Genomic DNA, 16,349 nt, shown 5'->3' with positions numbered 1-16,349 from the left:
GAGCAGATCTGAATTTGAATTTGCAACACACCTTATCTCTCTCACACACATACACAAACACACAGCTTCAGTGCTTGATTGAATTCAACTAATTCATTTACCCCTAGAATCTGTAATGAATTATTTTCATATTATTCCTGTCTAAATAGATCACAGCTCTTGTAGCTTTTTAGATAACGCTATGATTTAGATCTTTCATGTCCCTCAAAAGCCATTGAGTTGAAGGCTGGTTGCCAGCCTGGGGTGCTCTTGGGAGGTAGGGTCCAGTAGAAGGAAGTTGGGTCACTGGGGGGGGGTGTCCTTGAAGTGGACACAGGGACCAGGTCCTTCTCTCTTTCTCTTTGTTTTCTGACTGCCATGAGGTAAGCAGTTTTGTTCCACCACATACCTGCCAAGATTTTCTGCTTTGCCACAGGCCCAAAAGCAACAGAGCCACCTGACTGTGGGCTGAAACTTCTGGAACAGTAAACCAAAAATAAATCTTTCCTTCTTATAGTTATTTATGTCAGGTGTTTTGTCAGAACAAGAGAAAGCTGACTTGCAAAAATAACATCAAATTGGATTCTGGATCGCTCGAAATCTTTACCTGTCTCAACAGGAATGGAATCAAGTTATTTTTTTTCTCTCTTTTAAATGTCTGATTAGATTTTCTGAAATTTCTCACTTTCTCACCCTTCATTAGGTCCTTATTTTTTCATATTTATTGTCACACATACCCAGTCCCCTGGTCTTAGGTTTGCTCCTTTGAACTATATTTACATGATTCAGCTAGACCAGCATTTTCCAAAATGCCTTCTAAGGAACAGTAGACCCGTGATATGCTCTACCAAAAAGGGTTTCATGGTCAACTAAGTTTAGGAAATACTGCCTACTGTACCCACCACCACCCCTACGATATTAGTCAGCTTTTCATTACTGTGACCAAGATACCTGATGAGAACAACTTAGAGGAGGAAATGTTTATTTTGGCTTACAGTCTCAGAGATGGTTGGCTGAATCCATTGCTCTGTAGTCAAGGTGAGTCAGAACATCATGGTGGAAGGGTGTGGTGAAGGAAAGCTGCTAGGAGAGAGAGAGAGAGAGAGAGAGAGAGAGAGAGAGAGAGAGAGAGAGAGAGAGAGAGAGATATCTAGGGACAAGATACAATCCCTAAAGGCAACAATCAGCAACTCACTACCTCCAGCCAGCCATGACCCACTGGCCTAGAGTTACCAAATAGCACAGTAGTCCTTTCAAATTAGAAGGGACTGATGAGGTCACAGTTCTCATAGTCTAATTCCTTCATTGACACAGAAGTTTTGGGGGATACCTCATATCCAAACCATAATTCTTATCATCATCTCTTTTTTAAAAAAATTATCTTTTTTTTTTTGTTTTAGGTAGACACAATATCTTTATTTATTTTTATGTGGTGCTGAGGATCAAACCCAGTGCCTTGCACATGCCAGGCCAGCATGCTACCACTTGAGCCACATCCCCAGCCCCTCATCACTTCTTTGGAATATACTGTTCACATTACGTTTTAGAACTCCTAGAACTATGTAGTTTTATCCAACACAGGCTTTTACTATGGAAATACTTATGATTAGGTCTGAAAATATGTTAAGATAGCTGTAATTTTTCAGGTAATTAGCATACACTCAGTCTATGGTCTTAAAGAAATATGGACATTTAGGTGGTCAGCTAGCATTCTAAACTTTACAAGTGGTCGTTTCAAATACTTGTGTTATGTGCACCTCAAAATTTTCCTTCTACTTTGCTATTTGGCATTGAAAATATTTAGAAATATTCTTGATAAAGTAGCAGGATCAATGAAAGAAACGAGTTCTCATTGGTAAAATTAAAGGTATTTAGGATTTGAGAATTGGCTAAAATCTAGTATTTTAGAGAGACTCACCATTCTTTCAGGAAAAGAATATACGAATCTAGCAAGCCCTCTAGTTTTCATCTGTAAAGATGGTGCCAAAGTCTGTATCCTCTATTAATTATGCATTTGGACACTGAATTTTTATGCCCAGCATTAGGATTTCTGGTTGCCTCATGCTGACTGTAGAAGCAAAGGGAATACTGCATCCACCTTGTGAGTCTTTCACAGAAGACATCAGTTCCAGAACAGAAAGCTCAGATTTCATCAATCTTTCCAAAACAGAATATGTGAATCATTCTGTGCATGCCAATGAATATTTGTCTGCATGTATAAAAATTTGGTCTGCAACTTACTTTTATTATAATCTGGTAGCAAGGTTGTGGGGAGCAGGTGAACCTCACTTACATCAAACTGTTTCAATAACTACTGTTATCTACTTCTTTAAAAAACCTGTAAAAGTCAAGCATTCTCCAAGTTTTCTTTGCAACAAAATCATATGAGCGGTAGAGCATACCTAGCACATTGTGAGGCACTGGATTTGATCCTCAGCACCACAAAAAATAAATAAATAAAGGTATATAAAAGAATAAGTCATGGTGGATCGGAGACTACAAGATATGTAAGTAAAAGGAAATTTTTGAGAAAGGAATTCCAAAAACATTAAGAAAAAGGACTTTTCCTGACTATACAGATGGTTATGTTTTGTTCCTCTCCTTTTATTACCTCAGGCAATGGAACATGGTTAGAGAAAATGAACCTGTTAAGAACTTGTACTGGCCTGGAAATTAGTCATGGATCTCTACAATCCCTACAGACCTTCTTCACTCTAGAACAAAATTATAAAAGAGAAAAAAGCAGCCATTGTCATGTTAATGCATCTAAAATTCAGAGCCCAGGAGATTTAAACAAAAGATGGAAATTTTGAACTCTTCAATATTTTAGTGGGTGTTTTGAACTGACAAACATTAAAAAAAAAAAATACAAATCAGTTTCCCAGATAGTTAGAAGAAATTGTGACTAGAAGCCTCCTCCTCTCAGAACCTAGCTTCCAGACCTCGATAAAATCAATGGTCAGGAAAGATTCCGCAACACAGACAAATGTCTGGGGGCAATGATCATTCTATCTGTTCCTATTAGCTTGATGAAATCCATATGTTTCATCACATGCCCAATCCATATCTTTCATGGAAGTTTCACTTCAGGTAAACATAATACAATTCTAGCAGTGGGATTCAGCTGGATTCCTAGAGTCAGTTAACAATCCCTGGGGCAACGCGAATCCTGAACTTGAAGGGCCATTACGAAGGGTGTGGGCTACTGGGCTTACTGGATACTACACCGTGTTCAGGCTGATAAGAAATCCCCAGAGAACATCTTGACTACCACTTAGTTCCACCAGAGAAAAAATTATTTTCTGGATGTTAGGTGATTAACTAGGTCTTTTATTGATGAGGGAGCGTGAGAGAGTGCAGAAGGATTTGTAGTTATAAAAGTTACTACAAATTCCTAGAGCATATTCTCAATGAAGGTTGAATGCAGATTTACATGAATTAACATAACTTCCTATTACAATTATAATGAAGTAACTGGTACTGGAGTAGTCAATTGCTGGGATCCCTAAAACTAAGGAAACAAGCAAGGCAGTCCCCCAATTATCTGCTTATAGGCATATTTCTGACTTTGGTACATAGAGAGGGAATCCAAATGCAACGTGGTCATCTCACTGAGCTAAATACCAGAGATATGAACAGCACAGAGAAATCTACATCATAGTCCCTTGAGTCTTTGCAGAGTGCTCAGCTCATTCCCTGGCGCTGACTTCACGAGGCTGAAGTAATTGTTTCTGGGGCAGGAATATCCATGAGGGATCTGTGAACTGAATTGCTATTCACTTTCCCAGAGAGTTGGAAGATTTTCTAGTTCATCTGCTCAGCATGCAGAGACCTCTCTGTATACTCAGGGCAGAGTAGAAACTGCAGAAAGACAAACTTTTGGGATTATGGTTAATCTAACTCTAAAGCTAATTGCAACTCAACACCCTCCCCAAATCTTAAAAGCAACCTCAAAAAAATCATGCCAATCTGCAAGAATAGCAACTGCCCGCCAGAACAAAACGATGGCCTAGAAATTGCCACAGGAAAAAAATCTAAGAGTTTTCAGAATGAAAGAAACAGAACTAGCAAGGGATGCGGAAGGAACACAGGAACCCATAGACTAAAAAGTCTGTCTCTTTAGCATCCAGGTGGGAAAAAATACTGAACACTTCTCTCTTCCTTTATATGCCACTTTCTAGGTAAATGTCACCTCAGCACTCTAGCTGAAATTAAGTGTTGCCATTGTTTTAGTCAATTCATTGTCATGGTGACCAAAATACCTGACAAGAAGGACATAGAGAAGGAAAAGTTCATTTGGGGATCAGAGGTTCAAGCCACAGTTGGCGGACTCAGTGAGGCAGAGCATCATGGCAGAGGAAGCAACTCAGGACAGGGCCACCAGGAAGCAGAGAGAGCTCCAACTGACCAGCAACAAAACATAAACCCCAAAGGCCCAGTGACCTACTTCCTCCAGCCACACCCTACCTACTTACAGTCACCACCTGGTTAATTCACTACACTGAAATAATCCACCGATTAAATTTTACCTCTCATAATCTAATCATTTCACCTTTGAAAATTCTTACATTCTCACTCTCATGAACTCTTATAGCTATACCATAACACTATTCTACATTACCTCTGTCCTAAAGCATTTCTTTTACTTAAATTTTAATTACAGGTATTTATGTTTGCTTATCTGTGCCTATGTTTATTTCTATGTTCATCAGTGCCTGGCCCCAGGATATAAATATATATATATATATACACAGCGGCATGTGGTTAGTGACTGTTGAGTTGCAGCCACATTCCCATGTACACACTAATCATTGCTACGCTCTAACTGATGCCTCTAACTGTGCCCTGCAGACTGGGTATGATTCTTAGTAGAAAAGAGTATCTAACTCTTATGTAACAGAGGACTTTTGCTAGGTCTCATGATGGTTAGGATTGTGAAAAATTGGATATAGGACTCCTCAGAGCTGAATTCTGCACAATAGATGGGAAGAGGGATAACAGTGAATAGGAATTCAGGAGAAAGAGAAAGAGTGGCCTGTCAGCCTGCTTCCATTTGAGGAAAGAATCCTTGGGAGATGTCTTTGGTGGCAATGACAGCCAAAGAAGGAACATTAGCAAATAGAAATAATAGTTTCTTTATTAATTGGAGGAAGGGGAGATTGTGCAATGCAAACTCATCTTCTTCATTTCCCTTCTGACATCTTCAGAAAGTATAGAATACCTCTGTGCAAGTGAATTAATCTTCTTTTGTGACTTTAAAAAGAGGCAAGAGGTGTCAAGCTTGGCTCAGCATGAAACAGAAGCAGCCTTGACAGACACAGGGGCCTGAAGGTGGGAGGGGGACATAGCTGAGAATGGTTTCATGTACCCCAACAATCCTAAGAGATAACAGAAAACTGCTCCAACTACTAAAAAAAACAAAAAAAAAAACAAAAAAACAAAAACAAAAAACAGGGAGGTGACAGTCCCCAGGCCATATTCACTGATCTTTTTCAAGATGCAGGCTCTCATTTCTTCCAATATGTTTGCAGTTTGTTTTGAAATGGGAATCCCTTGTGGGAGGCCTGGTTCAGGGTAGAAAGTTTTATTTTTCATTAAATTCTCCTTTTCTGAAAAATAAAACACCCCTATACTAGTGTTTAGAACTTAACAAACTGCACACGTTCCTGATCCTTTATTATTTCCCTAGGTAACTGTAAAAAAAAAATTGTTCTTGCCATGGTAACCACAGTGCTGGCTCTGGAAAATACCATTTCTAACTGTGCTTTGGGATACTGCACATCAATCGGAAACACATCAAGGAAAAAGGGCATTCTGCAAAAATCAAAAAATTTTAAAAAACAATCATCTTTTTTTGTACACGTTACTCAATTCCTATCTTTAAATGCACCAACACTCTTAAATGACAAATGAAAATCATGCTTTCCCAGTTAAGTGAATTAGTTCTTTTACCAGGGTTCCCAAAAGATTGAGGTAATGTGAGTTGGTCTTCTTGTCCAATTCTGGGTGACAGTTTTTCTGTGCTAGTGAAATCCAGGAGGCTGCATTTGGACCAAGAACTCTCCACCATCTAAGCATCCTAGAGAGCATAAAAGCAGACTTCTGGGCAGGATATGGGGTGCAGTGATGGATAAAATAAAGTTTTTTTCAAACTGGGATGGTATTCTGCTTCTTTGTGTCTTCTCCCCACATCCCTCACCACCTTTGTTTATTGCTTTCCAGGCTATTTTAAATCACTGCCTGAGACTCTGTCAATTTTCTTCTTCACAATCCCTTCTCAAGTGTGTTGGGGTTTGGAGCCTCCAGATGGGGGTGTTAGGCATCCATTGAGATCCAGTGGGTGGGTTTGAATATGCACCTGCACTCTGGTAACCTCCACAGAAGCTGAAGCTAAGTATCAAACAGATCCTCCAAAGTGTGGATCCTCGGGCTGCCACGGGGATAAAGCCAGGTAACAGACACAGAGCAGCAGGAAGGAGAATGAAGATGTTCTGTGTCAGGAAGCTGGCCTAGAGGATTCTCTGTGATGTTTTCTTTGCTACATATGAAGTAAGCAGTTAGAGATGTTATTATTTATGGGGTGGATTATGTCCCTCTAAAGTCTTATGTAAAACTTCTAGCCTCCACTACCTCAGAATGTGATGTAATTTGGAGAGTATTAAGAGGTAATTAAGTTAAAATGAGATCATTAGGATGGGTTCCAACCCTCAGAGACTGATGTTGGGAAAATTGGGACACAGATAAGCACACAGAGTACCATGTAAAGATGAAGTTGTAGATTAGGGTAATGTTTCTAATTTAGAAACGCCAAAGATTGTCCAGAAGCCACAAGAAACTTTTTATATGACAAAGACACAATTTTCAGAATATAGAAGGCATTCAAATAACTCAATAGTAAAAACATCAAACAACAACAACAAAAAATTCAATTTCAAAATGGGTAATTGACCTAAACAGACATTTCACCAAAGAGGAAATACAAATGGAGAATGAAAAAATGGATAAGAAAAAATGCTCAATATCATTAATCAATAGGCAAACACAAATCAAAACTACAATGACAGATCATTTTACCCCAATTAGAATGGTTATTATCCATAAGACAGAAAATAATGAATGCTGATAAGAAAGCTGAAAGAGGAGCTCATGCACTCTCAGTGGGAATACAACTAGTAGCCATTTTGGAAATTAGTATGGGGATTCCTCAAAAAACTAGAAATAGAATTACCATGTGAATTGGTAATTCCTCTACTGGGTAAATATCAAGCACATTAAAATCAGTATTTCAGAGAGACATTGGCACTCTCATACTTATTATTGCATTATTCACAACAGCCAAGATAAGGAGTCGATCTAAGTGTCTATCAATGGATGAATGAATAAAGGAAATGCAGCATGTACATACAATGGAATATTATTCAGTCTTAAAAAGAAGGAAATCATTTCACATGCTACCATGGATGGAACTTGGGGAATTGTGCTCAATGAAATAATCCACTTACAAAAAGACTAAGACCATATGATTCTACTTATATGAGGTATCTAAAATAATCTAATTTATAAAGACAGTAGTTACCAGAAGCTTGAGGGAAAAGGAAATGGAAAATTGTTGTTTAATGGGTCTCAAGGTTCATTTTCACAAGATGAAAAAGTTCTGGAGATTAGTTGTACACAATGGAATATAGTTAACACTACTAAAGTGTACATGTAAAAAATGGTTAAGATGTTAAATTTTATATTAAGTTACCACATTTTTTAAAAAAATGTATTAGCTATTATAGTTTTTAAAAGTTTGTAATCAACTGTTTTGGAAGAGAAAATAGAAATTTAGGAGTTTTGCTTGTGTTTTTCACTTAAAATTTATTTCAATTACAGTTAAGCAGATTTGCAAGCCTGGATTTCCATATTGTAGCCATTTAAGCTATTGAAGGTTTTGCTGATGATCAAGTCTTCATGTCATTACATGCTTTTCATAGGAGATGATTTGTATTTTACTTCTTGACAATGAAATTAAAGTGTCAGTTTTGGCAGTTGGTAAATCACCTGAGTCATACGCAAAGTTAAGTTAAAATATATTGAGAGAAAAGAAACTTATCTTTTCTAAACAATCTGTTTGTTTAGACCCTAAAAGAATTTTAAAAACCAACATATTTCTTCACATGTTTTAATTGACGTCTAAAATACTTTCTGACAAGTTTAAATAGTTACAAAGGATGTGCTTTACAGTGGGTTGGAAATATTAACATTTTAAAATAAATTTTCTTTATCACTCTTAAAAATTTAATGTTAGTTGTTTCCACAAAAAGTATGAGTTAGGGAAAGGGGAGAAAGAGAGAGAGAGAGAGAGAGAGAGAGAGAGAGAGAGAGAGAGAGAGAGAGAGAGAGAGAATGAGAGAGAGAGAGAGAGAGAGAGAGAGAGAGAATGAGAATGAATTCAAGTTCTATGCTTGTATCAATTTATAACCCTCTTCTTGGGTTTCCTGAGACTAAGAAAATTCTACCTGTCTTTAGAGCTTTCTGTCTGCATTCTTTCCTATTAATTTGCAATTTAAACTAACTACTTAACAATGTTCTAATTTTCTTTGATTTCTGAACTGTATAACACATTAACTAAAGAAAATGATCAACCAAAGAAAATGAATAAACTTTTTTACACATTTTGATATGGGTATTTAAAAGTTAATTGTCTAGACCTGAAAGAAGGTCTGGTAAAAATGAAGTTGTGCCAGGTGCAGTGACATATGCTTTTAATACCAACACGTTCAAGGTCAGCTTCGGTAATTTAGACTCCATCTCAAAATAAAAAATTAAAAGAAATGGGATTTAACCCTGTTAAAACACTGTGGGCTCATTTCCCAATAGTGGGGGGCAAAAAGTGAAGTTCCAATTAGAAAACTGACAGAGAAATGGACTTATTTTGTCTCTAGGAGTTTTATCGTGTGATATATTTCTAGTGGAATGAATCATAGTTGTTTTTATGGTCACAGGTCAAAGTGAAGGTTATGCTGGGTAAAAGAATTGTTGCTTTGCATTCTACCAGGCTGATTGGTAAGAATGCCCCTGAATTCAGATTAGAAAAATGTTTATTGCTAGTGCCTACAACACTGATATATGACTTTGTTTTGCAGTTATACTCAGGTCACCTTTCATGCTATTGGGAATTTTCTTTTCAACACAAGTGATAAGAGAACATATTAATTTAATTGATATTAAATAAAAGCTGTTATTATCTTTTACATGGTCAGGTTTTGATCTGAGTGGAATCTATGAGAAATGTCAACAAAACTGCAAATGCATTTAAATATGAATGAGTTCTTCCAACAGAACACACAAGGTTATTGCTAAAGTAAAGAAAAAAACAATAAAATGGTAACCCAAAAGCATGAGCAGCCTCATGTCTGGCTTGATTTATGTGATCTTAGAGATAATTATATCTAAAATGGAAATAATAATAAATACTTGTCCTACCCACTTCATGGGGACCCACAGGGAATACTAATGAGGGCCACTTCCACAATAATTTACCTTCCTTTTCACATTAACCTTGCTAAGCATTATGCTAAGTGGATTGTATTTTGTATCTATTCACAACTATTCTATAATGTGGGTCTCTTTCTCTCTCTTATAGAAGGAGAACTTGAAACTCAGAGACTATAAGTAATTTATCCAAGGTGAAGAACTGACAGGTGTAAACTGAGATCATAAAACTGGGAAAAAATAGAAGTTTTCTTCATGAGACATTCTAGTGAGTTTTGAATTGTTATTCCCTTTATGTGGCTATTTTACTTGACAAAATTCAGATGAATAAAAAAGAGAGGCTTACCTTTCCACACAAAGTCATTTTCCCCCCCAGGGAAATGTAAAAGTGGAATCATTGTTAAAAATAATAATAAAAAAACAATCCCTTGTATTTATTTAACTGTTTTTCCAGTGTGCATAATACTTTCTCATACATAATCTTTTCTGGCATATTTTGTTTGTTCATTTTTTTTCCTTTAACTCCCTAGCAAATGTGAATTAGTGGTCTTTTTTGCAAGCTCCAACAAAGAAAATTAAAGCATAAAGAGAAAGCATACAGAAATGAACTTCTCCTAGAGCTTCTCCAATTGGCTAAAGTTAACATCATGAGACACATTAGCATCATGTGCACACAATGCTTGAGCAACATTCCTGCCAAAGAAGCATAACCTTAGTTTAATGGTGAGACACCAAAAAAATCCCCAATTGAGGGACACTCTACAGGATAACCAGTTTGTACTCTTCAAAAAAGTCAATGTGATGGAACAGAAAGACCATAGAACTATTCAATATTAATGACGATTAAAAAAAACAAAACCAAAAACAAGATGACTAAATGAACCTCATGATCCAAGATTCTCCTTGGTTATAAAGGACACATTGGAATAGTTGGTCATATCTTAATAAAGTCAGCTTCAAAATTTCCAAAATTCTGTGTATGGATGTTACTTAAGCCACTATTTACTCCATCATCAGCAACTAAATGAATGATACATCTAAATAAAATTCAAATGCATGAACTGAGAAAACCAATCCTGCCTTCCACTATTCAACAATATTAAAATATATTAATATTGTATCTAAGCTCCTGTGGATAAGACATTTTAAATTTGAGAGGTTATTTGAGATAGCAGATGAGAGGAAGGCTGCACTTTCAGTGTCTCCATGGCTTGGGGTTCAAGCAACAGGGGTACCGCTTCTTGGCAAAGTGGGTGAAAGAGGGAATTTACTGTTAGAAACTCTTAGAGACCCGGAAATTTGGATACCTTGAACATAGGAAAAAACAGAACACATTGAAGCCTAGCCAGCAGCAGCACTGGCAGTAGCACTAGTTTACCAAACAGGAGAGAGAGAATACACAGAGAGAAACTTACCTATTGAACAGAAAAGCACTCTGAGCTTAGCTGAACCACACAGCCTGCACAGTGAGCTAGGAGCCCAAGAGATCATAGTAAATTTTGCCCTAGTATCCCAGCAAGCACCTACAAATGTGACCTAGAATGTACATAGCAAAACATGATTGAAATAGGCACAGAGAAGACTACACAAAGGGGATTCAAGTCAAAGATATGGAGGTGGGCATAGCTCGATTTCCCTTTAGGTATTGTAGCTCACATCACCAGCTGAAGGGGGTCTGAACACTGAATAGGTGGGCATGATTAAACTCAGGGATTATACACTGGGACCAAGCCTGGGAGGGCCAAGACCTGTGGAGGGGTGGCTCCCCAACCTGATGAGTAGCATTCTGGAGAGACCCTGAGATCCAGACACCAACAGAGAGATTGACATCTGTTAAGCCTTACGGGTATGCTGATCTAAACTTGGCACCCAATAAAGTCTCAAAGGCTTGATTAGAGCTAGGCTCCCGCCTTGGTACTGTAGCAGCCCCACTCCAGGAGTGCATTATGCAGTCTGTCAGGACAAAACTCCAATGCACGGTACTTCCCATACGTTATACTGGTGAGGGGAAGCTGAGAGCTATTTCAACTAGCTTCAGATTTAGGCCTCTCTAGCTGGCAATTTGGGGAACAACACAAAAAGGGGAAGAATTTAACAATCTTTAGCCCTTCTTTCCTCTCCCACCTCCCTCTCCCGCCACTTTTTAAATTTTTTGGTGTTCTTGCAGCGCTGATTGGTCTACGGGTATACATACATATGCATCTTTTTCTTCTTATTTTATCATTTTTATGTTTGTCATTTGTCTTGTCTTTGGAGGTTTAGGGTTTGTTTATTTGGGGATTTTTTTTTTTTTTTTGCTTCTGTTTGTTTCTCTTTCTCTCCTGTTTTTCTTCTTCTAATAACCAAATTCCCTTGTTTTCTCTGTTTATTTCGTTTTTTAATTTACCTCCCCCCTTTTTTCCTCCTCCTTCTTCACAGCCATCACTTGCAACATCTCTTCTGCTTTCTTTCTATTCACATTTGGAATATTTTAACTCTCTTTTTTTTTTTTAACTTTCCCATCACATTTTCTTTTCTCAATAAGTGTGGTTTTAGTCTCTTTTAGAATAATTTGGTTTATAAATTTCCTGCTCCCACCATTCATGTTGTTGTATAGTTGATACTTGCTATTTACTTTAATGCCAGATCGACTTAATAGCTCTCTATTGTTGTTGCTGTTGGAAATCCCTGGCCCTGCCATTCCTGTTTTTGAGGTAATTAAGGTTGTAAAGGTCTTAATTGGCAATGGGAGTTTATTTTAATGCTGTATACTGTTCACTGCTATTGTTCCTATTGTTTGTTGCTCCTTTTATGTGATGTTCTGGGAATCTACTGGGACAACACAAATTCACAGGGTAGAGACTCTGCTACTGAGATGTACCCAAAACTCAGCCAAGACAGCATAACTTGCTCCACACACAAATTAACAGCGCTCAAACTTCAATGATACTTTAAGGCAAAGAATAGAGGAGACAAAAAACCGGAACAAATGACAAAGCCCCAAGTAGGTATGGCTGGTGGGAGACCTTCAGGTTACTACTACATGCACACACACAGATTATACACTATCTATTTAAGACAAGAGAAGCATTTTCTATGGTTTTCTTTAGCTTTTTCAAGATCAATCAAAGAAAAACTATAATTTGAGTTTATTTTTGATTTTTGTATTCCAAATTAAAAAAAAATAAAATAAAATCATGTCATTTGTAGGAAAATGGATGGATCTTGAAAACATTACCTAAAGCAAAACAAGCCAAACTCAAAGAAAGTCAAGATTATCAGCTAGAGAGAAAAAAGGAAAAGAAAGGTGTGTGCGTGAGTTTATGAAAATAAAAGGGACACTAGGAGAGCAGAGAAAAGGATGGAGGACAGGAGGAAAAGAGGAAAATCTGGGGAATAATGTTGACCAAATTATTTTTTAAACCTGATTTCAAAATTTACAATAAATTAACATTAATGAAATCAATGTAATATTGTCATAAAAATGGACATGTAGAAAAAATGGCACAGAATTTAAAAATTAACCCACATATATTGCTGGTGGGATGCACAATGGTGCAGCCAATATGGAAAGAAGTATAGAGATTCCTTGGAAAACTGGGAATGGAACCACCATTTGACCCAGGTAACCCACTCCTTGGTCTATACCCAAAGGATTTAAATATAGCATACTACAGGGACACAGCCACATCAATGTTTATAGCAGCACAATTCACAATAGCTAAACTGTGGAGCCAACCTAGATGCCCTTCAGTGGATAAATGGAAAAAAAAAAAGGTGGTGTATATACACAATGGAATATTACTCAGCAATTAAAAACAATAAAATCATGGCATTTGCAGGTATGGATGGAGTTGGAAAACATAATGTTAAGTGAAGTTAGCTAATGCCAAAAAACCAAATGCCAAACATTTTCTCTGACATAAGGAAGCTGATTCATAGTGGGGTTGGGATGGGGAGCATGGAAGGAATAGATAAATTCTATATAGGACAAAGGGGAGGGCGGGAGAGGAAGGGGGCAAGAGGGTTAAAAAAAAGATGGTGAATGAGATTGATATCACTACCCTAAGTACATGTATGAAGAACACATGAATGATGTGAATATACTTAGTATACAAGCAGAGATATGAAAAATTGTGCTCTATATATGTAATATGAATTATAATGCATTCTGCTGTCATCTATAACAAATTAGAATAAAAAAATTTAAAAAGAGCTAAATTGGGTACCATGCAACAAAATTAAATGGGGTTTATTGCATGTTTTATAGCTGTGAACATGTAATCTTAGGTAGATTCCTAAAATGTGATTGGATGAAGGGAAAATATTTATGAAGAAATTGGAGTACCTAGATTATATTAAAAGATCTATTCTAAAACTCTATTAATTACAATGATATGGTATTAAATATATGTAGACTTAAAGAATAGAGATCACAAATATGACTCACATAAATGAGTTGATTTATGACAGTGGATTTATGACTATCAGTGGAGTTATTTATGACTATATCTATCTATCTATCTATCTATCTATCTATATATATATATATTCTAATCAAGAAATGGTATTAAGGTAATAGGAAATTCAAATGAGACAAAATTTAATCCCTGATTCATAACATACACACAAAAAGCCAATTTCAGGATTAGTAAAGATTTTAATATGAAAAGCAAAGGTTCAAATATTTAAAGATAAATTGAAGGACATCTCCATGTACAAAGTATAAAAAGTATGAATCATAAAGCAGAAGATTAATAAATAAAAACTACATTATCTTAAGTTTTGTTCATCATCAGGAAATGAAAATATAATTCACAAACTGGATTTGGATAAGTGCAAATATAACTAATAAAAAAAATTATATCTAGAAAAAAATTCACCCACACATACAAGACGTTGACCAAATTATATTGTTATATTGTGTGTATTTAACAATGAATCCCAACATTATGTATAATTACAATGCACCAATAAAAATTTGGAAAAGAAGACCAAATTTTAAAGCAAAGTTTGCCTTTCCCCCCGCCATATATGGACCAAATTGCTTCCAGTTACACCAATTTAAATTTCGATACCAATACTTCCTACTAGATTAAGTTTCTTTGATATAAATACAAGCAATTGCTTTATTCTTTGCCTTCTGCAAGCTAGGTTTACTCTTAAGACAGAGCTACTTCAGGTTGACATGTTTCAAATTTCCATCTACAGAGATCAAACATTCTGGATATTGAGTTCATTATTTCCAGACTGGGTCTTCATTAAGGGGATTTTAGCCACATGCCTAAGGACTCAATCTTATTATGAGCCAACCTGATGAATAGTATCCTGATAGTTTTGAAGATAGAGAATTAAGAGGCTCAGGAAGATTCAGTGGAGGGAGGTTGTAGGGGATTGAAGGGCAGAGGAGGAGAGACACTTAGTGATCAGATTTATGCCCTGATTAAGGGAGTGTAGGGTGGGGAGAGACCAGGGTAAGTCTTTGGTTCATTTTCCAGAGATATTTTACAGTGGAGGCTATCTGTTAAGTTTTTTTTTTTTCAACGTTCACAATGAAGTCTTGAATATTTGGTAGTAAGCCTCATCTCCCCCAACTATACCAACTGCATGCACACACATAAATCTCTCTCTCTCTCTCTCTCTCTCTCTCTCTCTCTCACACACACACACACACACACGCAAACACACACATACACACATATTTAAGAGAAAAATTTTTGATGGTTTTCTTTAGATGTTTCAAGATCAAAGGAAATTATAACTTGAGTTTATGATTTTTGTATTCCACATTTTTAAATATTTCACAAATTAGTGGCCATAATAGTTCGGCACAAATGAGCTAAGTGGGGTTCCCTGTTAAGTTTTCCCAATATTAAGCTGAGGGAGTACCTTCTGAGCTCAAGATAAATGCTTAGTTTTGAACAATCAAATGGCAGGAGGAATGCTCCTTTGATTGGAACGATCTTGCTGATTAGGTCTTTGCATTATATGTCCTTGCCAACACCCTATAGGGACACAAAGGCAGACATATATGCCACTGCCCCAGAGGATCCCTGGGAGAGAAAAATCCCTTGAATCCAGATGTGACTCTTTTTAAGGAGACAGACTAGGGATGGGATGAGGGTTAGGACCCTTACCAGGGACCAATGGCCTACGCCTGAGTATGGAAGGAGGAAAGTATGATACGCGAATTTTTATGGGTCTTTTGGACACAGGAACTCAGGTCATAATTATCATTCTTGCCCTCTTCTGTGGGCCCAAGATGTCAAGGGACCATGAAAGATTCAGAACCAACCTGATCACACATGGAAGGAAAGTCACGATGCACTGGAGTTTCCTTGGCACAATCAGCATATCAGTGACTGTGGTTGCCACTGCCACTGCTAAGTGCCTGTACACAAGGCACACATCACTGATTTGGGGATAGGTTCCACCAAATGGTTTCCCTGGGGTGATCATCAAGGAATATGTTATCTCTCAAAAACCACGTGAATTGCCCCTGCCGCAGAAAGTGATCCAGATCGACAATGTCACATCTCACATGCAGGAAAGGATAAAACTATTTTGATCTGAGTTAGTGGTGGCTGAGGTCTTTCGTGGCCCACAATTTCCTAACTTTCCTAACTGCAAGCCCTAGTTGGGCCTACAAGGAAAGTGTCCAAGACACAAAAGTTTTGTAACAAACTATTGCCAACTCAGCTGTCTGTGTCACCACTTACTCCAACCTTAATGGCATTATTTCAGAGAGTGCTTGTTCAAATATAGTAGTACTCTGCTGTTGACCTAACCAATGTTTTCTTCTCATTTCCTTGAGGAAGATTGGCCAAGACCATTTCACCTTAATGTGGCTGGGGATGCTGCACATATTTACTGTCTTCCCCCAGAGCTTTCCCGCCATCTGTCACCAGTGAGCA

This window comes from Callospermophilus lateralis, chromosome 10, assembly GCF_048772815.1.
Source record: "Callospermophilus lateralis isolate mCalLat2 chromosome 10, mCalLat2.hap1, whole genome shotgun sequence".
Taxonomy (NCBI): domain Eukaryota; kingdom Metazoa; phylum Chordata; class Mammalia; order Rodentia; family Sciuridae; genus Callospermophilus; species Callospermophilus lateralis.
This window is presented reverse-complemented; position numbering follows the sequence as displayed.